We start from the raw sequence: 11865 nt of genomic DNA, 5'->3' as shown, positions 1-11865 counted from the left end.
GATCGGGAGCAGCCCTGCTCCGAGTAACCGTGACAGACTTGGAGGAGCTACGGAATGGAGCTGGCGTCTCGGAGCCTTCGCGGATGCAGCTCAGAATTTACTACCGCAGGGGCCTGAAGTTCTATTTGGTTCGCAGAAAGCAGTCCACTTCTCCTCATGAATCCTGGAAATTAAGCATTGGGATTTGGGAATCCTCGCTCACATCCCTTGTACGCCTTGTTTGTAGCACTCTAATTTTACACAAGTTTCCAACAGAATCCTGTGAAATTCTTGTCTCAAACGGGCGATTCGATCGTGGCTGCCACAATTTATCTTTCTCTTCTTTCCATGGATAACTCAAAGAATCGAAAGGACAAAGGCTAATTCTTGCCCCCCATGCATAAAGCAAAAGCTAAATCCTATTGGATTTGATCGAGCTGCACTGCACTGATGATACTCCGAGCCTTTTGGAAGAGCGAGCTCCTGTGAAAGCTAAAGTTTGGCAGGAGCTCGGTACTGCTTCTTTGACTGCTCTGGTACTCTACAACTGCAAGTACTGCTGCAGCTGTTGCGGAAAGCATCTATTGAGTACCATCTCACTGCCTTATCGGCGACACAGGGGGATTCAAGGTGGAATTTGGCCATTTTCAAAATCTTTTTTCCGCATATAGATCCATGAGAAAATAATACATAAAATAGATTATTTTTACAACATCATGACTATTGACGTCGTTATTAAATAGCATAGCGCCGTGATAATTGGCGACGATATAGTACCATGTATGACCTTAAAAAATCCGTGATAATTACGGAAAGATATGGAGTCTAGTGATAAGACTCAAAAGGAAAAATCAAAGTGACGGGAATTTGAGCCCCATCCCACACCCCTAACCTCCTAGAAGGTCATGAGTTGAAGAAGCATGTTAAAAAAAAAACCTTACAAGTCAACGTGGAAGATCATACTGAAAGTTAGCACGATACCATACTATTCAACCACGACGTTAAATATTATGATGTCATGTAAAATTGTTCATTTTCAGAAATTGTTTCCTCATATGTCTACTTATAAAATATGTTTTTAGAAATGGTCAAAATGTAAAAATTCCACCGGATTAAGCCTGTTCCTCGACTTGACCAGCTCAACGTGACCGACTGGGCCGTAGATTACTTGTGCCTTGTTGGCCCAACTCTACTGCAGCCGGGCCAAAGAGCTGTGCCGTGCCGAAGACTAGGAAGGCATTACTTATTTGGCCTGGCCCGAACCCTATACTCAGGGCAAATAAGTAGCCAACCCATCCAATCAAATACAAATAACGCGCTTGCAGCACAGTTACAGAGAAAAATTGAAATTTACCGCATCATTCGTATAAAGGATTTGTATGCAAGTCGCCATCCACCTGTGCATCCAGTTCCAACATGTAAGCTAGTAGGTTCCTTGTGTTCTTGTAGTGATCTTTCAAGCATATGCTCCAGAGCAACAGATCATCCTGATTCCTAAATCATATTCCAGTTCTGACGTGTGAAAACACCTGAAATGTTGAACAAAAGAAGTACACGTTGTCAAGTGTTTTTAGATACTGGAATACAAATCCTGGCCTCTGCATCAATTTCGTTGTCAAGTATCACCTGAAAACTCTAAACACAGAATATATCTTCAGGAAAGGGCATGGATGAGGATGAGGTCCGGAGCCTGAAATGCTCAACTCAGTAGAATGCCAGAATGTAATTAACACCTGGAGTGGAGTCAGATATGCAAATGAGATTGGCTCATTTAAGCGCAAAAACATGGTCATAAGAATTGCCATACAGCACTGGTCAATGTACTGAGAATTTCTAAAAGAAATGGACAAAATGATATTCATATAGTTGCAGTCGGCCTACCAGGAATTGCAGGAAGAAACAACGAAATGGAGGACACATGAGATGCTGCGGTCTAACTGGACCACAACGTACAATGGCGATAAGAAATTGCCGAGCAAGTTACTTGAACCAACCAACACCGTCCTAACCAAATTAATGTTGCCATGTACATGTAGCCTTTGGACATCTTCAATTCTCCTTGTTGCACAACTAACAAAGGAGGTTAGTTCTTAAACTCAGGACCCTACATGCTGCCCTCGTGTCTCTTGGCCATCGTACGGCTCAGTATTGCAGCTTATCATCAGCTAAGGACTCACGAACCATCCTAGATGATCTTCTCCATGGTCGCTCTCCAACTGATTCTTTTATAAATGTGTCCTTATGTTCACAAGAGCTGGGACTAAGATGATTGCTTAATGCTTCTTTCCAAAGCTGAGCTACTAACAGATCCAATCATCCAACTACCGAGTCCTGCTAGGGATCGAGATCCTCTAACTTCTGTAACTTGAAGTCAGAGGCATACAGTAAACTGAGTCTGGGTAAACAGTATTTTGCAGTCGGTCACTGTAGCACAGGTACTGTTCACCAAGCCTGTAACATAATTTTACTGTTTAACAAATACTTATAGCACTAAATCTGAACTGTTCATATGTGATTTAATGGTTCAGATCCACTTAAAGTCACTGACTTCACTCGTATGAGTGAAGTCAAAGGATCTCAATACGTCCTGCTAGGGGCCCTGCAACTGCAAGGACCGCAAGGACAACATTTGGCCCAGCAATAAGCAATTCAATTGCACTGCCTCCATTGTAGCCAACATTGCATTAACAGATTCATGGCCTTGATGCTTGCCAACTAGTCCCATCGATAACGAGTACACAGAAGCCATAGACCTTTTTTTTTTAATTTTTGAAACCACATTGACCGTTTGTTTTTTCTCACCTATATATCCAACGCCGATGAATAAACTCGGTTCGCAGCCTCATCCACAGAATTAGTAAAGTATATGCTTTGGTCTAAGCAAGAGCCTCACTCAAGAAGCTTATATAGCTAGGTTGAAATACTGGTCGGAAGACTTCTACATTAGATGTAAACATCTTTCTAGAAGATGCCGCAACTATGTTATCTTGTTTCTATCACATAGCACTTGCAGGAAAAGAGACAAGAGGAAAAGCCAGTAAATGTAAAATAAAATAGTTCTGCAAATAAAAATCACAAGGGGCAGAGTGATGTACCTCATTTAAAGACATTCTCGTCGAACAACACAGTATCAAGTGAACTTCACGGCTGCACCTATATAACAAGGGACAGTAAGTCAGTTAGCACGTACAATATCTCAGATCAAGCAAAATGAAATAACCGGACCCAACAATTTGTACTATTGTGGCAATCACGTACCAATCATGTACTATTGTGCCAAGGACTTTTCACCGGTTTAGATGGTAGTCTAGATTGAGAATCGAAGCTTAGGTATAATAAAATCATATGAGGGGATCTGCTTGTATCTGGTTTGGCCTTTTCGTTAGTAATATTCAAACTGTTTGTTTTTCTTTGTGTGGGTTGTGTGTATCTTATATGCAGAAGTCGGGGTATACTCTTGTGTTGTTGTATCACCTTGATATAACGATAAAAGTTAATAAAACTTACCTCTTTCAAAAAAAAAAAAAAAAGACAGATGACTCCACCATGTGAGAAACAATGGTCCTATCTATTGAATCTTGCAACCATAGAAAGCAACATCCCACCAAGGGAACTCATGGCCTTGTCTCTTGCCAGCTTGCCATTTTTGATAGCCGATACCAAGATGCAAACCCTCCAGCCACATATGTGCCTATAAATACATAATTGTTTCTGATCATTGACTCTCAAGAGTCCATTTCCTTGAAAGGCAGCACAAGTGTCCATGATCAGCTCGAAGAAGCTAGCTCAGCTGTCCAAGAAGTGGCAGGGAATGGGCGCAATTGGGAGAAGAAGGGTCAAAACTGTATTAGAGGTTAGGTAACTAATCCTAGGCTAGAAACCCTAGCCATCACCAGCTTCCGCACTGCACCCTCTAGGGGAGATCGATCTCCATGATCTCCGCCGGAGGTAGCGCCACCCGTACCTAGGATTCGTGCCATCGATCATGTTGATCGGCCGCCCTAGAGAGTCTTTTTCCGATCAATTGATCGGATTTTTTCTCTTGGCGGTCGTTGATCGGTCTTTCTTCTTGGTTTTTCCAATCCAAGATCGGTTTGTATCGCCCGTCGCCGTTCATCATCTTTGCGCGCATCTCCTCCGACTTCAGCTTCATCACCGGCCGCCTTCTCCACACTTTGGACTGACGCTTCACGTCGCGCATGGGTTCATCTCCTGCTTTGACGTCGCTCGCTCCTGATCCCGCATATCGTTTCTCCCGCCATCTCCTCTTGTCCCGAGTTCACCAGCTGCTCCACCGGCCACCACGTCTCCACACATCGGCCGAACACGCTGCACTGACGCGCTCGTCCTCCATCGTTTTCGACCACGTGCTGGACGTCGCTGACCTCGACCACATGGTTTGTTCGTTCTTCCATCGGCCACTCCGTCCGGCTCTGTTCGTCATGCGACCCACTAGCCCGAATCCATCTGTTGCTGCCCGTCTCCATCACACACGGTCTGGATCTATATCGACACCCATCTACACGCCCGGCTCTCCTTTTCCATCCGCCGTCACATGCCTGATCCGCACGCCAGTCCCCGTCTCAACACGCACGGGCCGCCACACCCCTAGATCTGGCTCTACCTATCTCCGTCACCGTCTCCACATGCACGGGTGGCTCAGTTCCGCCCACACGTCATCGCCACAACTCCACCACCGATTGCTCCCCCTTCGATCGTGGCACGCCTCTAGACCAGCGCTCCTGCACCAACCACGTCAGCCCCGTCTCCACCCGTGCGAGACGACTAGGCACGATGCTCTAGGGGATGCCTTCACATGTTGCTGCCCCGTCACTCCATCCACATGGCGCTCCATGACATTTCTTCATCGCCTTCACCACTCGGACCGCCTTTGCCTCGAACGTCTCGTGCGCCCTCGGTCTGATCATCCAACTGCGCGTCTCTCGACCGATCGGGCGTGGCCCCCGTCCTCCTCAAGTACGCACGTCTCCCTCTTGAGAATTGGGGCTACAACTGCGTCGCCTTCGGGCCGCAGTGCTGCCGCCCATGGTCTGAGCCTCCGCAACGCCGTCGTACCCTCCCAGGCGTGGTTCGGTCGAACGAAGGATCCCGCTGTCGCCCTTTATCGCCATCACATGCACCACTACGCTTTGGTCGACTGACGTCACCTCTCTCAACACACCATCGTGTCAGTCGTTGGTGCCCTTGGCCTTCGTCATGCTGTTCGGGTGTTCTTCGTTAGCTTCTTCAAGCACTGTCGCCATGCTCTCGAACACTGGTTCCGCCTCTCTCTATCGCCTTCGTCCAACACAACCTCTTCGTCTACTTCTGCTGGTCCCTCAGACACTGGCGCATGGTTGGGCTCCCTACCTTCGCGCGCCCGGTATTGGCAATACCGGTGCGTCTCAACGCGTTCCTGGGCCTAGCAAACCCGATGCACATCTCGTCATCGACGGCCTCGACTGTGTTGACTTCGACATCGATCACTTCTTCTATGACTGCCTCGTCCGCGTCACTGTCTTCTTCCCACGGGCCTCCCTGCGCCCCTCACCATGTGTGAGGAACCGTTCAACCAGTATTCTAATTAATCATTAAGTCGATCATTTTCTTGATTGCGACTTCAATGATTAATCAGAATACTGCTCCGGTAGTCCTAGCACGTGTTTTGTGCACAAGATCAAAACACATACCTTTCTAATATAGAGTATCATAATAAAGCTTAAGAAAGAGCGAGTAATTAATATTATATTATAAGTTCTTAAGCATGCACCAAGTTAATACAACTTACAACAAAATAGAGCTAGGAGGAGACTAAAACCTGCTCAATTCCTAACCAACGAAAAAAACTACACAGCAAAAACAAAAGCTAAAGACAGCAAAAGGTGGGTGAAGCCATATGCCCTTAGGCTTCATCCCAAACGTGCAACCTCCAAGAGTAGGATGAACTACTCATTCACGCCACTCACATTAGCGGGCGTGAAGTAGCTAAAAACCAACTCCTTTCACCTGTAAAACCTGTAGAATAGCTAAGTACGAAGGTACTCGCAAGACTTAATCCATAATGGACACTTATAAGTAGCCAGACTCCAAAGATAATGTATTGTGACATTAGCAAGAATGGCTACATGGTTAAGTAAATTCATATGCGAAAGCAAATTTGACATAAACATGTGTGAGCCTATATACTTGACCAAAGCAACAAAATAGCCCATAAACATCAGCTGAACATAATGTAAAAGAAACTATAGTAGAAACATCTATAATGACCCATCTTAACATCTCAACCATACCAAACCACATTCGTAACTCTATGACTGATGCAAATAGACAAAAGCATGCTCATGACCGAGAGTGCAGCATTTTGAAATATTTTTACACCCTGCACGGGGCACTCCTTTACCTACATGACTTGAGGACCATACGGCTTGTATGACCACACAGGTCCATAGAAGGAGGTACTCATGTCCACCTTTTCCAATAAGACTCGTCCGTTTGATCATGCGTTGATAGGTGCGGGGGTCATCCAGAACTACTCTCGAAGCAAATTGGATACCCTAACTGGCCTCATGCCTGACACCATCGACCCACATGCCAAAAAGCCACAGTTATAAATGTAATCGGCTTATCGTTCCCATATACGACATATAGTAAGCACGAAAAGTGCTAAAGTCAGCTGCAACAACGATCGGTACTTAAACGATGCAAGCGGTCTACGGTGTCTGAGTCCCTCTCCCGACCTACCTAGGAAACTGCACATACGGACAGGACAAACACCCCTAACACCGCCCACACCTTGACTCACCCACCCCACTCATCCAACCGACACCATCAACCCATCATTATGATCATTGTGCAAGTAATTAAAGCCTATGCTCACGAACGATAAAAACATTTCACCGCTCGACTTCTACCGAGAACCTAAGCACTTGCTAAGCATCGTGAATAACATTTTAAGTTAAACGATATCATATTAAACCTAGGCTACAAGGATACAGATCAACAATTATTCAAGATATGAGAATTGGTGCATCAACATAGCTCATACCCATCATACACACGACATCGACTCGAACTCATGCATAACATACATAAAACGTAATTTATCACATCATATCATACAAGATGCAAAGTATTGGGAGAAATAAGCTTAGATGCTTATCTTGCTGCTCTGGGATTTGTCTTATGCTACCCGCGCAACACTCGCAAAACTCGGGTAGATTGGCGTCGCCTTCAACCACGGTTGCGACACGCTCCGGTTCTTCGTTCACTAAACAAGAACAAATGCAATAATGAGCATGAATGAAATACACAATGTATGATACAATATGTATAACAACAAGCTAAATGTGTAATACATACAGAGGAATAACGAAACTTGTGATCTAAACAATACCGGAAAAGTAACAGGAGGCCGGAGACTCCGGGTTGAACTCGGAGTGTCCGGGTTCCGGAATCTCCGTGTGAGGGCTCTCGGTTAGCTATTTTTGAAATAACCCGGAACCTTCGGGTGAGTCCGGATACTCCAAATTGGGCCGGACACTCCGGATTGATCCGGACTATCCAGGTTCTAGCTGAGTTGAGTTCTAAAGTGTTTTCCCTGGTCGATTCAACTCGCATGCTAAATCTATTCCACGAAAATATGGATATACACTATACAAATGGTTCTAAACTCGAATTGCACCCTAAATCGCCATAATTCCCAAGGACAATTTAATGGGGTTTCTCCAGGTTTACCTAGAGTATCCGGGTCAATCTGGATTATCCGGGTTGTCCAGAGAGACTGTTTCAAGGAGGAAATCTCGGCCGATTTGATTTTCGAGCTTCTCCAAATCAAAGAGAAACATGTTTGAGAGAGTTTATAGAGTTTAGAACTCACTCACCAACCTAACAACATGATTCCTAACTCAAAACTCACACAAATTCTCATTTTAGCTCCAAAGCTCAAGAACTTTGCAACCGAATCTTTAAACTCAGAATTCATCCAACCAAAATATACATCTATGCCATGGGAGCCTAGGAGGCTCACCCAAGATGCTTTGCCAAGCTTGGGGACCATCGGTTGAAGGAGGAAAAGCTCAGAAAGAGGAAGAACGCCGATGTTCCTTGTGCTTCAACCAAGAACATCAAAAGACATCAAAACCAGCTCGAACCCTTCGGAAAGACAAAAATGAATTGGTTGGATGGATAACTCATGAGCTCGTGATCTTTTGAGTAACACATTCATACCTTGATTCCTTCTCCTGAGGTGGGATTTTGGGGGAGAATGAGAGAGGGAGGGAGAGCTCTTGCTCCTTGGCTTGGCCGATTGAGGAGAGAGGGACACAGGAGTGGAGTGAGGAAGAGAGAGGGGAGCAGGTGGGTGTTGCCCAAGTGATGGGAGAGGTGGAGGGGTTGGCCAGGTGGGCCTATATGTTAGATAAAATGGTCTATTTTAACCGCAAATTTCATTCTTTTCTCTCTCGAAATTCTTTCTCTTGCCTGATTAACTTTAAACGAATTGCACTAGCGTTCCAAAATAAATTACCTCAAAACTAATCATGGCACTAATGATACATAATTAGACTTAATCATGCGATTATGAATTTGGGACGTGAAACCATAGCGCCCCTTGCACTCGTGGCTTCATGTGCGATTCCCTCGACCACGGTCACCCCAACTACGACTATGTCGACCATGGCTATCTCACGCACGGTATCCTCGACCATGACTATTCGTCTCGCTCTTGCCTACCTCAACATCAGGCACAAAGGGCTACCATCTGTATGAGCAACTCGTCGTTTTCTCCAGTCACAACATCTGCATCGCGCTATTTTGACTGCGGGGGGATGTCATTCGTCTTCCTCTCCAGTCTCATCATCTATGACGCTCCCATTGCGATTGTGTGGGGATGTTAGAGTATATGGTATATGATACACAAGGATTTGATTGTTATGTTAGGATAGAATTAGTTTTCATCCTTATCTCTAAGGTTATTTGATATATAAGTCATCTGTACTCTATATATTCCGTCCTCGAGGCTCAATACAATATACACAATATTCCATGCAATCTATTCCTCTTACAACAACAGTCGACAAGGAGATCAACTCGCCTTGCAGCTCAGGTGCAGGAAAAGGCAACTTCATTATCTTCTTCAGATGGGAGGCGGTTTGAGATCCCCTAGCATACTGTTGATGACAAGATTTGGTATTTATAGTGGCTACTGCAGTGACAATTGGCTTAATGGATTACCATATGAATAGTACCATGGTCAGATGAACAGTACCGTGCCCATATAAACAGTGCTTCCAACTAGATTAATAGTGCATGGATTACTAGATTAATAGTGCTATGACCAGATGAACAGTACTTCTGATCAGTGAACAGCTACTCGACCAAGATCAGTGGTCGCAATCAATGACCAGGCGATCAGCAACCATGGTTTGTTCCTATGGTTGGTCTTCGGACAGATGAAAGAGTTGGTCGAATCCAAAAAAGCCGAACTACATTAAAGCGTATTCGGATAGATATATGAGAGTTTTACGTGGTCAAATAGGAAATATCTGTTAGTTATAGAAAGTCTAAAGATCAAGTAGGTATAAACAAATCATATCTGAAAGTCTTATTCGGTTTGAATTAGGAGTCATGATCTCTTACGGTTAAGACCTGCTGTCCTTTAAATATGAGAGGGTCATGGTCGCCAATTGATCAAACATAATTTATATTATATTTCGTCTTTTGCCTAGCCCCTGTAGTCATGTTCTCTTTTTTCACCTATATTACTTCATGTTATTGATCTCGACAATCAAGGACAAAGCTGTCGGTCACTTACACTCCAACAGGGTCCCTCCGAGTGTGAGTGACAACGAAAATCCGACGACACAGCATCACGACCAGGATGACCTAAATGCCACTTATTGGATATTACACACGAGATACTTAGTGTTTGACATGACAACTTTTCGGGTCAACCCATACCTCCGCACGATAGTCTTCGCCGAGCTCCTGAAGCTGTCTCAGGAGCAGTTTGGTTTTGCAAGTGACGAGGATCACACTACCCTGTGATACGGCAGCATTGGAGTATGTGATGTGTTTGCTGAGGAGAGAGAGGCCTCCGAAGATGTCGAGAGGGCAGTCCTCAGCTCCATATTGATGCCTTGCCACCACCCAAGCACAATGGTGAAACCACCCAGTGGACTGAACCAGCAATTCGCTGTGTGCAGCCCCTGAAGATGAAGATATTCAGGGATTTGAGCTTGTTTCTCTCTTTTCCCCCCTTCCATCTTTTTTTCCCAGCAGGACCTTGGAGCACAATGTTTGTGCAATTTTTTTCCAATGGTACTGTGGGTGTGCAGATGGATGCATGTAAAAATAATCACATTGTGATTAGAAAAGAAGGAATCAAGCTCGCCCTTGAAGCATTAAAGTAGTGTTGATTTAGATCCTACCAAAGATGATACCGTGATGTTTGCACTGAAATAACAAAAGTAAAATCAGAGATGACCGATGGTTTAGCTCTCTAGTGACTCTTCTTTTTCGTTAACTCTCTGCATGTGGAGTTAGTACATGTAACGGAGCAGTAACACCAGTAAATCAAGTATTACTATCGGCTACTACATTGTGCAAAGTGCTAACTTCTAAGAAAGAATTTTTCTTCAGATTCCAGCGCACGAAAATGCTAAAAAACCGTCACAGTCTGGCTACTTAGTATAACTTGGCTACTTTAACCGTCACAGTCTCCGCAAGCCGGGACGCGAACGACACGGCCTCGCAGTCGTCGCCTCGTCGGGGCCGCCGAAGAACACGGCCACGATGACGTGGGTCACCGCCCGGTCGCTGCACGGGTGCAGCAGCGTCCTGCCGTTCTCCGGGGCGATGCTGCTGGGCATCTGGAAGCTGGTGCCATTGTTCCTGTATGGGCGGTCCACGAGGTGGCCCACGGTGCACGGCGCGCGCGCCAGCACGTCGTGGTTGAGCTGCCGCCGCTCTTCGAGGCGGCACGTACGCCACCTTGCCGTCGTACCGCTGCTCCTTGTAGCAGGGGACGAGCAGGAGGCTGGCGACAGGCGTGCGCGTCATCTTGCCGTCTTGCCGTCGTACCGCACTTGCTGGGGACGAGCAGGAGGCGGCACGCCATCTTGCCGTCGTACTGCACTGCGGCAGGCGACCTGCGCATCCTTAGCCGCGCCGCGGCTCACGACGTTGATCTAGCGGAAGGAGATGCCCGTCGCGCGGGAGAATACGTCGACGATCCTGCTCATCTGCGTTATGGCATCGGGAGTTCTGGACCCTTCGCCACCGCCGTCGTCGTCGTACCGTATTTGCTGGTGGTACGGCGCCAGGGCTGAGCGGTGGGGGCCAACCTCGAAGAAATGGAGCACGTGGACGGCGGGCTGCGCCCGGGGCGCGCTCACCAGGAGCCCGACCAGGCTGAGCATGCCGGCCGCCGCGTGCGCAGCTCCTGCTCTGTGCCCAACGATTCCACGGCCTGGTGTCTGGCTCTGGTCCTGTATGCCTCCTCCTCCCTACGCAGCACAGCGGCGGCTGCCGGACCGGCGATGATGGTGCTGATCAAGTTGCCGATAATGATCATTACATACAGCGCCTGCTCCGCCCACACCTGCACTGACCAGCGCATATTCTGAGGCCTTCGCTGACCTCGTCGAGAAACAAAAACGCGTCCGTGCATGGCGAGAATGAGAGCGATGTATATGAGAGATGAAATGGCAGCATTTGCAGATCCTCCTGCTCTGGCCCTGCTGCCGCGTCTGATGGACCAGGCCAGATATCACGGCAGGGTCGGCCCGGAAATCCCAAGTACCGCCGCACGATTGCACAGTAGGCCCAACCGGCCTCGCTCTCTAGATTCTGCATTAGGGCTTGAGAAAAGTACATCTGACACCCCTG

Source organism: Phragmites australis, chromosome 18 (assembly GCF_958298935.1).
Source record: "Phragmites australis chromosome 18, lpPhrAust1.1, whole genome shotgun sequence".
NCBI lineage: Eukaryota > Viridiplantae > Streptophyta > Magnoliopsida > Poales > Poaceae > Phragmites > Phragmites australis.
Note: the sequence above shows the minus strand (reverse complement) of the source record.